General features: G+C 45.1%; 1 protein-coding gene across 1 annotated transcript in view; it reads right to left on the bottom strand.

Annotated features, from left to right (window-relative positions):
* The window catches only part of LOC104078756 (fibroblast growth factor 12-like), an 83,310-nt gene that overhangs the window by 25,162 nt on the left and 38,743 nt on the right, over nucleotides 1-19,405 (bottom strand).

Consider the following 19,405-nt stretch of genomic DNA (forward strand, 5'->3'; position numbering starts at 1 on the left):
GAAAAGCAGCTCCACGATTGCACTTTGCTGCCCAGGTCAGGGAAGGCTGTGCCTGTGTCAGGTCTCAGCCCATGAAGAATTTGCCTGCGTCCCATTAGATTTTGGGGTGGGTAGGAGGAAATGACAAAAGAGAATGTAATATTTTAAGGAGAAAAGAAATTGCTAAATGCAGTTTTGACCATCATGGTACTTGTCTGTGTCATGCTAAACTCACACTTACACAGGCAGCTCTGTGGAACTGAAGCAGGATCAACCCCATAATGCCACAAGTAAGGGTGCAGGTTTGTCCCTTTAGGGAAACACATGGTGCCTACCAGCAGAGCAACTGAATATTTTCATTTACCTCACTCACACAAGGGTCCTACAAGGGATGGAGAAAGTCCCACCACAGTGAGGAGGTAAAGGACACAGAGAAACGAGGGCCATTGCATAAGATCCTTGGAAAGGCTGTGTCAGAGTCAGAATCTAGATTTTCTGAATCCCAGCCCAATGCTTTCAGTGTAAAAGCTTTTCTCTGCCCATTCAGGCCAGCATGGGAACGCACTGGCATGCCAGACAGAGCAGGATCTACTGCAGCCACAAAACGCTGCCCTTAACGTCCAGCCTGCAGGAAAGCTCCACCCTACACCCCCTTCTGAGCCCAAGAGCCCCGGCACTGAGGCACAACACTGCTGTGGCCCATCTCTTTCTTCTGACTCTAGCAGTAATAGGATCAATGTTTGGGAAACATAAAGTCATTCAGCAGCGATGCCGAGCACCCGCACATGAAAAAGCCCCAAAAGGTCCATGGAAATGAATTCCCTATCATCAACAGCAGCTTCTCCCTTTGCAAAGATAAATAGCTTTTTATGTATGTAATATATGTGCTAGCATGTACTCTACAGCTGACAATGTTCAGCCTCCAGTGTAACTTGTCGAAGCCTGATATGCCTTCCCTTAATCAATGTGGCAAGCTCCTGAACACCGTGTGCTTCAAGCAGTGGGCCGTTGTCCCCGTAGGCAAGAGAATGAAGCGCACTGTCATTCTTGCTGCTGCACTTCGACACATGCATCTCCTGGTGATCAAAAGCCAAAACAGAGCTGGATGCAGCTGACAGCTTTACCAGCACAATCCTGCTAAGCTGTGGCTCCTCAAAAGGCCCCAAGATGAGGTGCTGTGACATCCCTTGGTTCCACGTGAAGACAGAAATGAGAGAAAGCAATGACAGGCAATGCAGGATGGTCACCGTGCTTCAAGGGCCTCTTCCTGTCCCAGTTCTAATTGTGCCATTTCTTGCTGTTTATTTTGAACTGAACAGGATGAGGATCATCCCAGCATGAATAATTCATACAGTGAATTCCCCCTGTACTAGCTGCTCCACACCCTTTGCAATGCTGGGACAAAGGATGAATATGTGCAGACAGTGACTAGAATATTGTGGGGTTAGGAAAATTTGTGGCAAGATACTCAGAAGTGTTTATAAGGGGAATTGCTGAAATCAGACAATTTAGGAAAATCTGATGACCACAGAGCAGCCAGGGATACCTGAGGTGTGGCAGGCAATCCCGCAGCTCCAGAAGCCACTTGGAAGCTAAAGGTGTGCACTCAGGGACAGGACACTGGGGAGATGTGTCGGCATTCACAGGCCATGCAGAACAACTGCACTGACTGCACTTTCAGGGGAAATGTGCTGGGGACAGCAGGGAAGCACGGTGATTTCATCTTTATCATATCCGACAATAGCCCTTTCAGGGATGGCCCTGCAGGGTGTTTCTTCTTAGCACTGTTTGGACTGGGAAAGGGATGTGGTCTCTCCCATGCTTTTCCAGATACCAGTTTGCTCTAAAATCCACAAACAACTTGGCTCTTTTCAGTCTCACTATATGGGCAATGCCACATCATACCGACTTCTTCCCCTTCCTTCCACTCATAACTTACATTATCTTTTTTCCACTTCTGATTCCTCCTTCTCTACTCCCTATTTTACGACAGCAAGCTTCTGAGCCACACTTGTACACAAATGAAATCACCCAGAAATTCATCTGCTCTGCTGTGTCCTTCAGGCACAGGTCATGCTATGCCATACTCTAAAAACATTTAGACACAAACCCCCTTCTGTTTCAACTTCAATCGACTGTAAGAAGCAACTTCTCTTTGGCCGCTTCCATCATACAGAAATGTGAGACAGGCTTTTTAAGTGTAACGAAAAAGAGACATATTGTTCTCCCATGGGAAACTTCGCTGGCATGATGGACCAAGAAAGTAACAGGACCAAGGTCACTGCCTCAGCGCCGGCAGTCAACAAGAAATTTCCAAGTGCTTCACACGTGAAATAAGTTTCATGCAACTGATTTCAGCACATCTATTACCCTCTCTCCTGCAATCCTGCATCATGGCGTGGAGCAGTGACAGACAGAAGCCCCCTGGCTGGCAGCCTAATCACATGGGACAACACTGGAGCTAGGAGCTGTGAACTGGCCCTGGGCTAAGAGGGCACCTCGTGTCCACCATGGGATGGCACAGGGGTTTCCTGTCCCCTGCCTTGCTCTCACACTTGCAGTCCTTGGTACATGAGCAGCCCTCATCACCTCCCCTTAGTTCTATGCGCACGAATTTGGGAAAGAGGCTCTGAAGAAACAGATATTCAGGCTCTGCACTTCTCAAACCACCCTGAGAGCCAACCGGAATCCTTCTGGGGGACCTTCTGCAGCCCTGATCCACCCGCAGGCGAGCAGGGCAGCTCCACAGCTGGGCCACCCCTACTGCCTCGCGGGACGTGGCAGTGCTTGCCACACTGTGCTAAGGCTTATCCATTCCCGTCACCTCCCTGTGGGAAATACAGACATACACAGCAAACATATATATTCAGCATGTCCTAGTGCATCAGTACTGTACAGGTGCTGCATAAAAAGGTTGGATGAGTTCAACACATGCTGCATTCTCGATACACCAGGCTAACTTGTATGTATTGTGCCACCTACATATGTGCAGCGGCTGCTTGTGTGGGATTTCTGGAGATTTGCTACCCTGGCTGAAACCTCAGCAACAGCCAAACCTCTCTGCTTCTGCCTGGAGGAAATTTTGGTGTGGAAAAGGAGCGCCCTGTCCTGCTGCTGCACTTCTGCACTCAGGAACCCCTGGGTCTAGCCCCCAACTCCTCCACACCACACTCAACCCTCGCAACAGCTGGTAAGAGTGCAGAGACGTGGCTCCTGCCCAAACACATGACAGTTTATTGCTGTTGCTGTCAACTCACTCTGATGAAAATAATCCAAACAGCAACAGCAAGAATCTTTGGCCAAACAGATTGATTTCCATGAAAAAGGTGTTTCCAAGGAAGGAAAGAAAGAGTTAAAGGCAGCGTGCAGTGATTGACAGTCAGGAGCAACTGTACTCAGAGATTCAGACCCTGGGTGCATGACCAGGACTGAATGGAGTTTGCACATAATGGCCCCAGTGCAAGGAGGCTGTCAGCGCCCTTAGGAGAAAAGGACAGAGCAGGAGAGCAGAGCTCGCTTGCTATGGCCTGGCTGCTCTCCTCTGCAGCACGCACTGATGGCAATCCCAGAGCTGGGAGTGCACTGTGCGCAACCCCATGCTCACATAGAAAAGATAATCAGAAATTGAAACACAAATCAACCTCAAAAACAGCACACACCCCCCCGCCCCCCCCAAAAAAAAAAAAAGATAATCCCATTGATTTGGCAGTGTGGACTTACATCCACTACCCCACAGCACCGGCACACATGCAAAAGCATTTTTTTCTCTTAGTAGGATATTGCTTTCATATAATCACACCCCCCACACCCCCCCCGCTACTGGGTCCATCATGTCTTTAGCCTAAAAATACAACAGATGTGCAAAACGTGCCTGGACCACTGCAAGCGGGCAGAGGCATCTCCTCTCTTCAGTTTATCTCTGTATTTAAGAGCAGGTCACTAGAGAGAATTTCAGTAACTCTTGCTCATCAATTCCTACCTTATCCACACAATAGTCTTCCCAGAACAACCACGCTGAGACTAGACCTTGGCCTCAGCAAAGGCAACATGGCCACTGGTGAGAGAAAGCAAGAGAAAGCAAACTCCTAACCCAGCTCAGGCTCCAGCAGACGCATTCAGGTCCTTGCTTCCCATCTCTCCTCTCTTTATGAAAATTGATACAGCCATGTGCCACAAAAAAAAAAAAAAGAAATCTTAAAAAATAATCTGGGCAGGGCCTGGTACGGATGGAAAAGGCGACAGAGGAAGGAGTGTGGCTGGCAGACCCACAGCCTCCATGTCCTATCACACCAGGGTGGCTCCGTGACAAAGCAGGGGACCCAACAGCTCCAGGAGAAAGGCACATTTTTAATAGAGGCTCTCTGCATAGACAGCAAATTTGGTGCTAGTGGGTTACATGGTTTGTGCTTTTTAGGTTTGATTTTGTCCCAATTCACATACTCGTTGAGAGAACGAAAGTGGCGTTGCAGTTTGGTCTGTCTGCGAGGATTTCATTGCAATGTGTGTGTCTCCTCATCGCTTGGGGGTACAGAAACCAGGGACCAGACTCTCCAGGGAATTTACGATGTCAGAGTCATCCCTCTTGTAAGTAAGGGAGTATTTAGGGCAATGATTCCCAAAGTCTGAATATTTTATTGATGTTGTGGAGACTGGAAAAAACATTGACATGCACTGTCTCCATCTTGGAAGGAAGCATGAAGGACCTCATCAAGATTCTGAACGTTCACCTTGGTCTGATGGTGCCTACGCGAAGTTGCAACCGTTTTGGTGTTAGGTGAAGACACCAGAGGTTGTTCTTGGAAGGTTTCTACTTCTTCCAGGGAGGGGATAGGTTGTGGCTGGCTGTGGCTGACAGCAGGATTTCCCTGCTGTTCTGTCAATACAGGTATAATATTAATTGCAATTTTCTATGCTTTCAAAGAAGACAAATACACCACCTAGAGATGGGTAAAACTTTTCTGATCTCCCCTGACCTTGAAGATCCCTTGACAAAACTTTCCTCTGTATTTTAAATGCTGTTTCTATATTATTGATGAACCCTTCAGTCACGCCTCGTGAAAATCCTTTAGACATTCAGAATATCGGAGATTGGCTATTTGGACAGGTGACAAGCCCATTTCTGCTACGCCAATATTTTTCAAATCAAGAGTCACCAAGCAGTGGCAATAAGAGTGAAACAAGATGAGACTGGAGATATCACCCTGGCTCCCAGCTGATTTCCTGAGTGAGCCAGAGTGTGCTTCTGCACTTGATTAATTTAAATTGGGAGTTTCTGAAAACAAGAAGTGTCACACTCAGCTTCTAATCAGAGCGTAAAGGTCCCGCAACTGATCAGCAGGCTGTGAACGCTCAACTGCGCTGCAAGACACTCATTCTTTTGAGATCTTTTGCCAATAATGATATTTTCACTGTGCAGGTCTTTAAACTGAGGCAAATAACCTCAACAGCAGGGCAAATAACCTCTCACAACTGTGGCTCCCTAGTAATTACTCCGGGGACCTCTGTGACGTGACAGCCCCACTCCAGGCACAGCCCCTGCAGCTGGCTTTTCCTGCAGGACGGAGCTGTAATGGAGCCCGGCACTGCCTGTCTGAGCATCCCGCTGGTCCTTCCAGCTGCTTTCCATGGTCCCTCTACCTGTTCAAGTTTCCATCTGAATTTGGGAAGATGGACTTTTCTTTATCCTGCATATTCCTGGCCCCAGGCTATCTAGCTACCATGAAAATACAAAGCAGTGGCTAACAGAAATGGTCATTACTAAAAGGTTTCTTGCTACATTACTTTTTATACAGACTCTCATTTTACATCGAAATAGCCACCTTTTTCTAACGCATGCATGCACACTCAGTAAGCTGTGAAAGTACAACTTTATTACCATGGATTTACCTCAAAGGGCAAAACTGAGCCAAAAATCAATTCAGGTTTGCTGACAAAAAGCAAAATGCTAATACTGGTGTTAGGGAATCAAAATGTCACTCCTTAGCACCTGCATGAATATTAATCACCTCGGTTTTTACATAACATTTTCCTTTCCTTTGCTCCACAGCTACTTTGCAGAGCAGCTCACACCTTTCTAAGTTTGGCCTGGAACCAATCCATGCCCTTTTCTGTGCCAGATGTGGATTCAGGTTTGAGAGTCAGAGGCCCTTGGCATTAAAATTGATTTTGAGTGGTTCCTTGAATTTTGTCATCAGTTCAGTAATAATGATTTAATGGCTTCAGATCTGTGTATGTGATATCACAGTGGATGGTCACAAGTGGAAATCTGGCCCTGGATTTTTAGAACTAAAAGCATCAGTCCTTCCTACTTTAATTACTGTCACAGACAGACTGTACCGGAGTACATTACATGCTTGGACACCCATCTCCCAGGGCAAATATTTAGCAGTTTTGACATGTAGTTCGTTTACTTACTAAGGTTATGAAACAGCTTTGGCACCTAGCTCCCACTGAGCATCAAAGGGAATTAGGCACCTAAGTCATTTAAGCACGTCTGTAAATCCCACAAAGCTTCCGTAAGCATCTTTCCACATCCAAATACTACTGGAAATCCGTGTTGTAATGCAGATGGAGTAGAAGATGCATGAAGATCTATAAGTAATCTGTTAGTGCTATTAAAGACCTATAAGTAGCTATGATATGTTATATACACAGGGCTCTAATAATAGCAGGATGTGGGACGAGGCTTGAATTCCAATGCAACAAAAAATACACAGTAAACAAATTTCTGTGTGCAAAACTGGATCATAATTATTTTCCTGGTCCAAAACCATATGAAAACCTTCTGCCTCACCTGAGCAACCAGGCAGAGTACAGAAGAGCCATCTCGTAGAGACACTAAGCATTTGCAGCTCTTTTTCGCCTGGTCCTGACAGCCCTGCAGCCAAGCACATCATCTCTGCAGTGGAGGCATTAAACTTGGCTGTGCTCGCTCTCACCATTTGAACTCTTTCAAGGAGATATCTGCTTCTGTGATGAACTGGGGTTATTAACAGTGCTCAATGACTTGTAATGCCATTGGTAATCAAACAGGTCTCAAAAAGTGGAAGAGAAGGAATTGAATAGAGTTAAAATACACAGACTGTCTACAGCCCATCATCCCAGGTCAGCGATGTGCCTGTGCCCACAGCCTGCTATGCATATACAGAAATTAATTCAGTGACTGCAGATGTACAGATGAGAACAGAATATGATTCCAAATGTCTTTGCTTAGAAGACACTCGAGCAGTCAAGCATCATTTTAATGTGAAAATACTGCTGTCACATAAATCACTGACTTTAGGGCCAGGAATTATCTCTAGAGACCTCAAATCTGTCTATCTGCTCTGAAGCAGGAGCAAATATACCAAAACCAATCCTTACAGATACTTGCCTAACATTGTCTTAAACATGCACAATATCCCTAACTACTTAGTCCAGTGTTCCCCTAGCTAGTGAAGTTCTTCCTTCCTTTGTTGCTGAGAGTTAAACCTGTTGTTTTTTGCCATTCCCACAATGGTCACACAAAACAATTGGTCACAAGCATCCTAAGAACTATTTCTGTGTCTGTGAATGTTGCTCTCGTGCCTGTCTGTCATCCTTCATGCCTCTATGCCATACTGGACCTTCTCTCTTCTAAGAAAAAACAAAATAAACGCACTCCATCCTCCCAATATTTCTTTTTTTTTCCCCTAAATCTTACTGTTTTTCTCTGGACTTCTTTCTTCCTCCTTGCCTTCTTTTTTTCCAGTTTTCCTGCGGTTTTCTCAAGCACAGTGCCCAGAACTGGCTCCAGTCCTCCACCTGAGGAGCAGAATAACAACCCCTTCCCAAAGGCATCTATTCAGAGCCAGAACGAAAGGTGCTTTTTTTATAAGCTTCCCATGCAATCTTGACTCATGTTCAATTTGTGGTCCGCTCTAAGTTCCTGTTTCTTTCCTGCAGCGTTGCTGCCTTCAATATTTTTCATTCTCTATCTGTGCACTTAAGTTTTCTTTCTAGAGCGTAACTCACGAGAAACTCGTCTTTACTGAATTCTGCTCTATTGATTTTGGACTACTTCTCCAATGTATCAAGGTGATACTTGAATTCTAACTACATCCGTCAAAGTGAATCCCAATTTGGCACAATCCACACATTTTTCTAGGAGTACTGTCTCCTATCACATGCACCATTAATGAAAATATTGGCTTGAACTAGACTCACAAGAAACTGCTCAGGACTCTTCAGAGTCTGTTCCCCATTTAACTGCAACAACACACTGCTACGCACTGAGGGTGATTTTTGCAAGTATGTGTCCTCCCACCTCCCACAATTTAATCCAGCCCACCTTTTGCCCAGATCGGAGTTCCTTGTGGGGAGTTCTCAAAAGGCTTACTAATATCGTAGTGCATCACATCCCCATTCCTTCCCTTTTGTCTGTTAGGTCAGTTAGCTGCTCTGCCAAAGAAGGCAGCTGGATTGGTTTGAAATGATCTGCTGTAGCATCTCATGCACTTTACACTACTGCAAGATCACAGCCCTGGAAGAAGCAAGCAGAGCTTGTCACCCTTGTGTCCTAACTGCAGTCACTGGGTAGATGCAATGGGGCTGAGAGCAGAGTAAGGCCTGGGTTTTTCAAACTTCTATGCTTTTTCGATACATAAATCTTTTCTGTTCAGAAATATGGGTTCAGGCAGTTAATAACGGAGCGTGAAAAAATCAAGGTAAGTCTCTAAAAAGTGGATGGACTTTCATGCAGCTAATTCTTTATACAGAGCTTTCTTTGCTATATTCTCCAACTGCTTAATAACTATTTCCCCTTGGAACAGCCCCTCCGTGTCCTTGCTTTCTCTTTCTGTTTCTAACCTGTCTTCAGTTAAATCTTCCCAACCCAGCTCTCCTTTGAGAGAGGGTTTGAAAGCTGCCTAGCTAAGTGATTTGCCCAAAGTGATCTGTTTGACAGAGGTGGGCTATGAGAGCTGGGAGGAAGGGCAAGCCCTGAGGGGAAGCAGCAGGCAGCTCCCTGGAACCGGTTCAGATTTTGTTAATGAGCCTGGCAGGTGAATGGAGGAAGCCAAGTGTCTATTTGGCTTATCAGCAAGGACCCTTTCCAACCTCTAGTTAATTGGCTTTTATTGATTTTCAGGATAAGAGAAATTTCTGTGAGATTCTGAGCAATTTTAGGGGACATGCTGGGACCGCTGATCAGTTTGGATTCTCCCCCACCCAGCACCTAAGATTCCTCCATTTGTGTTTTTCTCTCTCCTGGGCTCAAGCTTCACCTTTTTCCAGGGCTGATGACACACATGTGGTGAGGAGAAGGACTGGAGACAGGAGAGAGATGCCATGTTCTTGAGAGCTGTGTAAGAGAAATCTGGGTGAGCATTCAAGCCCAGGCAACAGGCAGGATGCTACATGGACCCAGTCCACCCAGATCTTTAGAGATGGGCTCGTGTCCAAATTGCTGTGGCAATCCCCTGCAAAGGCATGCTGCTGTGTCTGCATAGCACCTGGCCCACAGATCTGGGCTGTACAAGGTTCTCCTGTGGCTCTGTCACACCATCATTATTATCTGCGTGTTCCTTCAGTTCAAAGTCCTTGAAATAATGAAAGGGTCATGCTGAAGCCCAGTGGTGATGGTCTTAGAGCATGGGAACAAGCATTGCCTGCCCTGGGTTCCAGCTTGTGGGAATGTAAGAGGATACAAGACCTGTCAGGATAATTTTGGAGGACTGCACAAGGATTGGAAGAAACCAAACCTGGCCTGCTTTCCTTCTCCTCCTCCCAGGAACGGTCGCTACTCCCACAGCCCTGGGGGAACCAGGTGGTTCACTCCAAAAAAGAGCTTGGGAGCGAGCTGCCATCCATTCAGTGTGAATAACTGGGGAAACTGGGCCAGGAAGCACGACGGAGAGCTAAATTACCTGACGGCACACAAATGGGGTAGGGTTGGCACATTATGTCAATCCTATCTGCCGGAGAATTTTTTTTGGTCTACTCTGAATGGGCAAGCTACAGGATGAGACGGGAATACAGGGTTGACCTAGTCTGGCAGTTGCTGTGCTTTGTTTTTTTATTATCACAAGAAAGCTGATTCTTGCTGTGTTTGGCATACTAATGATGCGAGAGGCACCACAAATGACTGAGTTTTGCGAACTCCAAAGCAAGGGTTGACACAGAGTAACAAAAAATAAAAAGGCAAAGGAGAAAGCTGACAAGATGTGCTCTCTTCGTTTACTTGACGTGAGTAGTTTGGTTTTTAATTATGCATGCCACTACTTCACAGGGTGCTGGGGACCATTCCACTGCAGCTTGTTCTGAAAAGTAATTTAATTCTCAGTAACAGGAATCCTCACTGCTGCTCTGCCATGGCTGCTAAATCCTTGTTTGAGATCGAAATAGGAACTATCACTGGCATACGAGTGGTCAGGCTCCATGTGAGCCAGGGAAACATATGTCGATACACACATGTGCTACACTGGCACTCACACAGTGACAGCTATCTACTAGTCATGAGGGCTGTAAATCCAATGAAATGATTATACCAACCTTCAACCACTAAAAATGTAACCTGTAAGTGCACGAAAATGTGTACTTGCACAGGCAAATACATACTACAATGCCTCTGTTCAGCATAAGTCTTGCAGACTTAAATAGTAGATAAATTATATTATTAAACACAAGACCGCAGAGCTGCAATCTGAGGGCTTTGCAATGAGAGAAGAGAGCAGGGATCCTGTTTCTCATCCTCCAGCAGTCTCAGCCTTCAGCTGGGACAACAGTGTCTAATGCCCGACAGTGACTGTCAGGGCAGAACAGAGGGCAAAGCACGCCCTTTGAGCTTTTGATAATTTTTACCATTATCTGCAACTAATATTTGGGCTCTGTTGAGACCGAGAGGATACTGGTTACTGAACCAAGGGCAGGGGAGGAAGGAAAAAACATTTGCAAAAATCTAGTGACGTGGTAATTTCAAGTCACTGCCTCTGGGTGCTGTGCTAATGAACGATGGTGCGACCAGTTGTGCAGAGCTCAGCTCAATATTGATCCTGACAGACTAGATCTTTTTCATGTCTAAAAGGGCACAAACTGTCAAAACCATCAAGGACGTCTTCAGACTGTATTTCCCCATTTTTATTTGCAATCAGTGAGTCCCAGTTAATATCTGTATTGGATGCAGACAACTCCATCCACAGATTTTATTTTTTCCATGCAAGTTCTCTTACTAGATGTAGGAGTTGCCACATCAGATAAGACCTGGGGGTGTCCAATAAAACATCCCCTCTCTGAAGCAGCACAAGCAGCACAACCTGCTTCAGAGAGCGTGCAAGTGCTCCCACCATGGCAGTAATGGCATAACTTGCCTCAAGGAAAATTTCCTCTGTAGCCTCAAAATTTAAAGGTTGGCTTAAATAAAAATTCATTGCATCAGTTCAGCTCCTGGAGAAGCCAAACCCACGGCCGCAGCATTTTTGAACCTCCATGTCCTATCACAAAGCAGTTCATTGCAGAAAAGCAGATTGAACTAATGCATAAAAAGGTAATAGATTTTTAAGTAATGGAAGGGAAGATAATGTGGCCTGTAAAGGGCCATCATAAAAAAAAATCAGACACTGACCAAGGACAGAAAATGACACTGGCAGGTCTGCCCTGACACATCACAGCTGCAAGGATAAAAAAAATAAATAAGCAAAGAAATGTTACCATCCCATCAGACCTGCCATTTGTGTCCATGGGATCATGACTTCCTTGGCTCCATGTGGACATCCCTACTGCAGGGTGGCCCCGATCCCATAAAGCACGAGGCTCTGCCTGAGGAGTTCCTCCTGTCCCTCCCGAGCGGGAGCGGGACGGCTGTATTAACCTCGAGCAGCATGTTTGATGTGCATGGAAACCCTGCCAAGGCAGCCTGTCACTTATTAAGAACATTTGTCAAGGTTGTTAAACAACCTTGACAACAAACCCACAGGCAGCAGCAGCAGCAGAAGGGGGCCTGCAACACTCCCTGGATTTGCTTTATTAAATGTAGCCTCATTTGATTCAAACATCAAATGAACTGGCTGTGATCTCTCCCGTCTGAGGGCTGATAGCAAGGGTTTGAGAACTGCAGCCTGCACAGGTGGCTGGTTGCCACCTATGGAAAATCTTCCCAAATCCTTCCAGGAGAACACCCTCACGTGCTGGCAGGGCACCTTGTTACTTCCCAATGCCTTAAACCCTCTCCTCTGCCCCACCCCAGAGCTGCACTGGGGCTTTGGAAGAAGGATCCTCCCTCCCTTTTCAGTCTTTCCACCCGCTGGTAAAGACAGGCCAAGGGGCAGCTCCCCAGACGTGCTCTCCAGGTTGGAGACAGCAGGGCTGGATTAACATGGCAAGGAGGGAGGTCGCATGTGGCAAGCCCCTGTGGTGCACACTCCTCTCCCGTGCACCCGTTACCCCTTCCCCATCCCCACCACGGCTACAGCCAGCCCTGCCTGCCCGAGAAAGGGGGCTGTATGACTGACTTCGGGATCTCCACTGTACATACACATCTCATTTTCTCAGGCTCTTGTTCGGTGGAGCTAATGAATGACAAATAAGCAAAGCATATCATTGCGTAGAAAACCCCCAAAGCTTAAAAGAAACTTTTTCCATTGAAAAGTGCTTCATCAAAATTAAAGTATCTATGCCTTGCACAGAGTTCCAGTGGGAGGAACTGAGGTGTGGGTCTGCGCCTCCGTGCCCTCCCTGGCTTTGGGTGCTCCAGTGGAGAGCGGGCACCCTGATCTCATCCACTCTCCCCAAACCGTTCCCAAGCTCTCATGCTTGTGCAGCACCGAGAGCTCCACCGAACAGAATGATTTTCCAGCCACCCCTTATCACTTTGCTCATTGAAGTCTGGAAAGCAGCTCACTGACAAGCAGGAAAAGCCCACACAAGGAGATTTCGGATAGCAGAGATGCTCCAGGCAAAGACTTAACCTGACCTACTGCCTGGGAAATGAGGCAAGAAAAACAGAGACAAAAACAGTCCTGACCACAAGAGTAACCTCTGGACATCAGTTAATCCCAAAGGATTGTCCCCATGTACCACGCAGCTCCTCTTCAACACAAAGTGTTAAGAAGGTATTTTTGGTTACTTTTCCTTATTCTTTTTTCCAACTAGCAAATAGCAGCTGGGAATACCTGTTAAGAGGCTTTCCCAGTACAAAACATACCAGTTTTACTTACGCTTTCATGTTCTACTAATAAACCTGTCAGCAACAGGTAATGCACTGACAGTGCAGAGGACCAGGACTCAGAACACGGGTGATATAGAACAGATGAAGTGGTAATTTCCCTCTAGCTATATAGGATGGGTTGAGGGTTAATTAATTCACAATTCATAAAGGTGTTTGCAGTGTCTGGGTACATTCAGCTATTTTAGTATTAAGGATTAATAGGTATTATAACAACAGGAGGCTTGCAATGGTTTAAATAACTAAACTATTAGCATCATTTTGGTCCACATATATGTAGTTTAGCTGTATTGCTAGAAAATTCTGGGCATTAATGTGGTTTATGGTTCACTATATGAGCTCAGTTCTGTTCCCCGTCACATGCCTATCCTTGCTCCTCTGCTCAAATTTAGCCTGAATGGAACCATTTTCATCAACTACAGACAAGGAAATCAATGTAATAGTACGTGTGAATGATGACTGAGGAATTACATACTTTATGAACAGAAGAGGCGGGTGACTGGATTCTCTGATGGATATATTCTTCTACCTAAAGGATCTGTCTGTGTTTGGAACATCCTGTTTGGGAGAGAACAAGAGACACTAAATAATATTCCGTCAAAATGTTCTGAGCTTTGGTTTGCATTTATAGAAAAATATCGTTTCTTTATGCAAAGTTCGAACGTGATGTCTCATTTCCATCCTCTGTAGTCATAAAATTAATAATGCTATTGTGGCCTTTGGCACTTTCTATTATGTCCTTTAAGTCTGATCTTTTTAGAGAAGCATTTTGTGGGACTCAGGGTGGATATTCTGTGAATCTGTATCTAGTAAAAGTCAATTACATAGTTATCTGTAATTGTAGAAGAGCAGATATGAGGAACATGGTGTATACTCTTCCCCACCATTTCTTTCTAGGACACTGATGCCTCATCAGAGGTGACACTGAAGCGCCTTATGTCCGTATTCCCAAGTTTGAGATAAGCCACGCTCCTGTTCCTAGATCTTCAAGATGTCTTACTCATTTCTGCCTGGCTAAACCACTATGGTGGTTAGTGGGTAATCCATAGTCATGATCAACCACAGGAGCTCTAAGCCAAGTCAGGAGATCACAAGGGGAACCAGGTGACTCTTCTTACATTTGTGGTTATTATTCTTGAAGAATTTGCATATGCCAATTTTCATCCTGACATGGCACACTAACACCCACGTGCGGATACGTGTAGATCCACCACAGAGTAGGAAGACCTCTAGAAGGGGGACAGAAATAAAAACCTTCGACCAAGCTTAACAGGCAGTTTGATATAGAAAAACCTGCAGGATCCTTCTCTCAATGCAGATAAAGCTGAAAAAAAGAGATTATGGACTTCTGAGGGCTTTTCCATCTCCAGTCACTCTGCAGATCAAAGACTGAGCCATCTCCTCCCTTGGTAGGAAGGGGAACAATGTTCGTGTCAGTGATGAATCAGCCTTAGCGCACATGAAAAGAGATACTGTTTTGTTTTGCTGAGCTTTATTATGTATGTATCAGGAGAAATCTTAACACAGGATGAAAAACTATTCTTCTGATGTGCAACTAAGTAAGTATCTTTGGGTTTAAAACATTTTTTCTTTTCTTTATGTCTTTAAGCTTGGATAATTTAAAACCAGCCCAGAGTGTACCAGGATTGGAAAACATTCTTGAAATGCACGATGAATATAAATCAACATTGTCCATCTCAAATCGACAGAATTTCATCGGTGGCTGCAAGAGGGACCTGCAAAAACAGGCACAGCACAGCTGTGGGCCAAAGTGCTACAGAAATCTGGGGGTTCAGCATCTGGGTCCATGTTCACATTCTACAAATGAGGGCAATACAAGCTCTGTATAGTGACAGCTCTGCAGAACCACAACATCTCTCTCAGTTTAGACCAGATCAATATCACTGTAATGGAATGGCAACTCTTTAAATGGCCTTCACAGTCACCAAAACCTCAGCTTTCACTTCCGCCCCCCACCCCGGATACTTCAAATCCAGGAGCATGAACTGAGTACAAATGGACGCATGAAACACAGCGGCTTGAGTTCTGAAAGGTGTCGAAGGGTGGCCCAGTGAAATGTGAATTCCCATCTCTCAGAAGTGCAGGTGAAACTCATGTTGTACGGAGAAGCTGGAGGGCTCTTCCCACCTGGAGCACTTGCCAAAAACACAGTAGTCCCATGGGAGGCCACCACACCACCACGCTGGGGGACAGAGGTGGTGTGAAGGGCAAGTGGAGTAGGAGAGGAAAGACAGCAGGAGGACAGATATTGTAGGTCCTTAGTAAGCCCATTTGGGGTACTTGGTAAGATTTTTTCCGCATATCACCTAAACTGAAACAAGCTCCTTGCACCCCTTCATCCGAAAGTCTGTAACAGTCTGATCCACTCCCTCTGCTCTCCCCAAACAAGGAGACTCTAAATCCTGGGGCGGTATCATGCCTCAGGAAGAAAATCAAACTACTGATCATCCAAAGTGACTTCTGTTACCCATTCGAGGTCATCGAGGTTTTTTTCCCTTCCATTTTGTCCATTCACTTTAATGTTTTACGTAAAATAACTTCTATTTCCACTGCATCTGACCAAGTGGGAGTTCTAGGCTCTTTATGACTCCTTTTTAATCTTGCATTTTAAATAGCAAAGTAGTTTTAATGGAGAATTGGGATCCTCATCTAGCAGCGGATGAGAAGGAATGGAGCAACCAGAGGGGCTGCTAAGATGGCAAAGCGGGGAGCAAACGCATGTCCCATCCCAGAGGCTCAATCACTGGCACTAAGCACGGGGACTGCAGCAGCTGCTTCCAGGAGCAGTAAAAAGCCTCCTGAGACCTCTATGGAAATTACAGGAATTTATTGTTATTTAGGCACTGGCATTAGCATGTATGGCATCTTACACAGGGTACAAAGAGACACCAGACCCGAACTGTGGTTCGTCCTGTGCCGAGGCAGGGAGGGGAGCTGGCTGCCCTCCAGGCTCAGCAAGATGGACCGATGGGGTGGTGTAAGCCCTTGCCGACGCTTGCTGCACACAAAAGGCATGGCCAGCCCACCATGTCAGGACATGACAAGTGTCCTGCAGCTGGGACAGCAGTTCACTCTACCTCTTAGTTTTACCCTGGAGGGGGACGGAGCCCCATGCTAATGAGAGACAAGTCTATTGCAACAGCTTTTGCAATAAAGATAATTTAAAATAATGTGTAACTTTTGCAAACCGGTGGGTCACTTCACTGGTGCTCTGCTTGGAAACTTAAGCCAGGTACTGCTCACAGGGTGATGAAAGAATAACTGCAACAGTTTTATTGAGGCCAGTCTTCAGGATGTGTCTATCTGCCTCTCTAGACACCAGCAATGGCCACATCTAGGGAAGACAACCTTGTTTCTCCATAACAGTCAACATTTTTCAGTTTTTCCTTCTCAGCCTTGACTTTAGGCTCTCAGTACACAAGCACTATCCTTTCCTGACACCATCTGACAACTGGATCTGCAGACAAAACTGGCCAGCTTTTTGCCACAAGTACAAAGAAAACATTAAAAGTTCCCTTTATACTTGAATTTTCATAGGAAAAAAAAGAGTCTGGAAATGAATGAGGATGAGCTGCTAGGGAAGGAAGAGGAAAGTAATCCCAAAGAGTATTCCAAACTGCATTGCTTAAACTTACACTTCCTTGACATGAAAACCCAGAAAAAAACATTCAGCTAATTCTCCTTTCTGACAGCCTAATATTGATTTTAGACTGATTTTCTGTATGTAAATGAAGTCATTAAAATCCCCCATTCTTTGCAATTAGTCTTTTATCGTATTTTTCTAATAAGCCAAGTCTTTGAGGTGGGCAAGAGTAAGAGGAGATGGATAGGAAAGATGAAGGGGTTTTATTCATCTCCTCAATGCTTCACTAAAGTATCTCAAACAGAGATACAATGAGATCCAACTATAAATCCTCAGCCATGTCTCAAAGGAATCTGATCTGAATTAGTTTAACAGCTCTTTCTCCATCCAGCAATTTTGCTTTCACCTTTCTTTCACTTTACTCTTTAGCCTTAAGAAATATAAAATGCTGCACAAGATTTAGTCACAATAATACTTTGGTTCCAAGGATGTGGTGGGGCCAAATTTTGCCACTGTTTTGCTCTCCAAAATGAAACAAAATGGTGAGTTATGTAAGAATATAACACAGCACAGGGTTGCAGGGCCTCACATCTCGGGTGTACATGTCAGTGGGAGTGAACCACCAGCCTTGCTAGGAAAAGTTTCTTTTTCTGGGAATGTCTGGAATGTTCTTGTTTCAAAGCAGGGCAAGATATTGATGTATTAACCAGTCAAAAAAAAATCAGGAAAGGGAGAGATGAAAGTGGAATCAGTCACAGCAGAAAGGACATTTTCAATCAAATCATAATGTTATGACATATCAATGCCAAAATGATTTCTTTGTTTCAATTCATCTAATTGAAAAATTGTAACATCTCATCAATTTGTCATTATCCCTTGGAAAAAGTCTAGTTCTCTGAAACTCAGATTTGCCAACTAGAAAATGTTTTAGATGAAAGAGTGGAAGTAGCTGCCTGCATCACCTACTCTGACCTGTGGATTACGCTGAGCATGACGGCTTCACATGGCATCGGTGCCTGTAACCTTCAGATAGTTCCAGTTCTCATGGGTTTGCTTAAACTGGGAGTTTAAAACAGGGTTTTGCACTTTGGCAGCATCTTTCATCCCAACATGCCTCATAAATTATATACTTTTTAATGAAATGCATCCCTGCTGGATGAAACATGACAGTAACACGTACTATGGTCTGGTTTCTCGTATCTTCTCAGGTCATTTATATTTGAAGGCGAAGTGCCGGCTAATCAGAAACATGTTGAACAGTTATACAAGCTGGGGCAAGAGGGCCCCTCTTTTTTAATCAGACCCAGGATAATATGACTATATTCTGTGAATATGCTATGTTCTATTTGTGTCCCTTACTAAACCCAAGGCTGCCTGAAAAACGAATGGAGCCTGTGTTAATATTGTATGACAGAATACATTAATGATAGACAGAGAACAATTCCAGCGTATCCTATACAGACTGATTCGGAGATGAAGTTCTCAAAAGCCAGCCTGGCAAATACAACATCCTTTCAGTGTGTATTGTAAAAGGGCAATAAATTACAAACGTCAATATGGATAGTAGAAATCGGAGCCTGTGGGGCAATCTTGTGCTGAATTAAAACAAATATCTCCTTGACTACAACTGAGGGAAATGGCAGTGGCATCATATTTCATTTTAATAGACTGCAGAGAGGTTTGCCTGGGGAGAAATCAAAGTGACTTGATTATCCCATCGTGTTAACTAACATCTTATCACATTCAGGCTCTGTCCCTAAACCAATTTAAAACACTACTAAAAGAGGCTTTCAAAAGGGAGAACTGGGTTAAAAAGCATTCAGCATAACCCCTCTGCTTCTATCCTTTATCCTGTGATGTTACAAGCAAATGCCCGTGTAGTTTTAGGCTTTGTAGCAGAAAGAGGACAGAGGAAAAGTACTGAAGTAAGGCACGATACAGCAGGACCTGATGCCGGCAGCTTGAATTCAACCAAAATTCTTGTTGTTTGGGATCCTGTGAGGACCTGGGTGCAGAGTTCAACCAAGGCTCTGTCCAAAACCCCGCACCACCCTTGACCAATGCTCTCCACCACCTCCTCCCAGTGCCTTTGGTTTCCGTCTTCTGACTTCCCTTGCCCGCCAGGTGCAATTGCAAACCCGGAGGAGAAGATGGACTCATGCAACCCCTTGGCTGCTTCCCTACCTGCCTGCTGCAAAGACGAACTGCTCTGCCCAGTAGTTCTCAGGGGCTTGTGACTGAGATTCACAGCCTGCAGTGGTTTACGCATGATTCACAAAGTGGTGCAGCTGCACAGGCTGGGCTGGCTTCTCCGGGGGCTTGACGGACCGTTGCAGCAGGAGCCAAGGAGCTGCTCTGCTTCCCCTCTGCACTCAGCTGAAGCAGCCATCTACTGAGGAGCAGCTCACTGTGTCTTCAGTGGAACTCCCCAAGCCTTTGAGTTTTGATGCATTTGTATAGAAAAGCCCAAGGAAGTGTTTTGTGATTATGAGAAACAGTAAAAAAGATATTGCTAAAAACAAATAGCAAACCAGTTTGAGAGGAGAAAAGGCAGTGTTATGTCTTGCTATTTCCTCCAAGAGGAAGAAGAGAAATTAACTGAAGGAAAGAGAAAGTTTGACACTCTCAGGCACTGATATTTTTCA

The sequence above is a fragment of the Fulmarus glacialis genome, unplaced genomic scaffold (genome assembly GCF_000690835.1).
Source record: "Fulmarus glacialis isolate BGI_N327 unplaced genomic scaffold, ASM69083v1 scaffold666, whole genome shotgun sequence".
NCBI lineage: Eukaryota > Metazoa > Chordata > Aves > Procellariiformes > Procellariidae > Fulmarus > Fulmarus glacialis.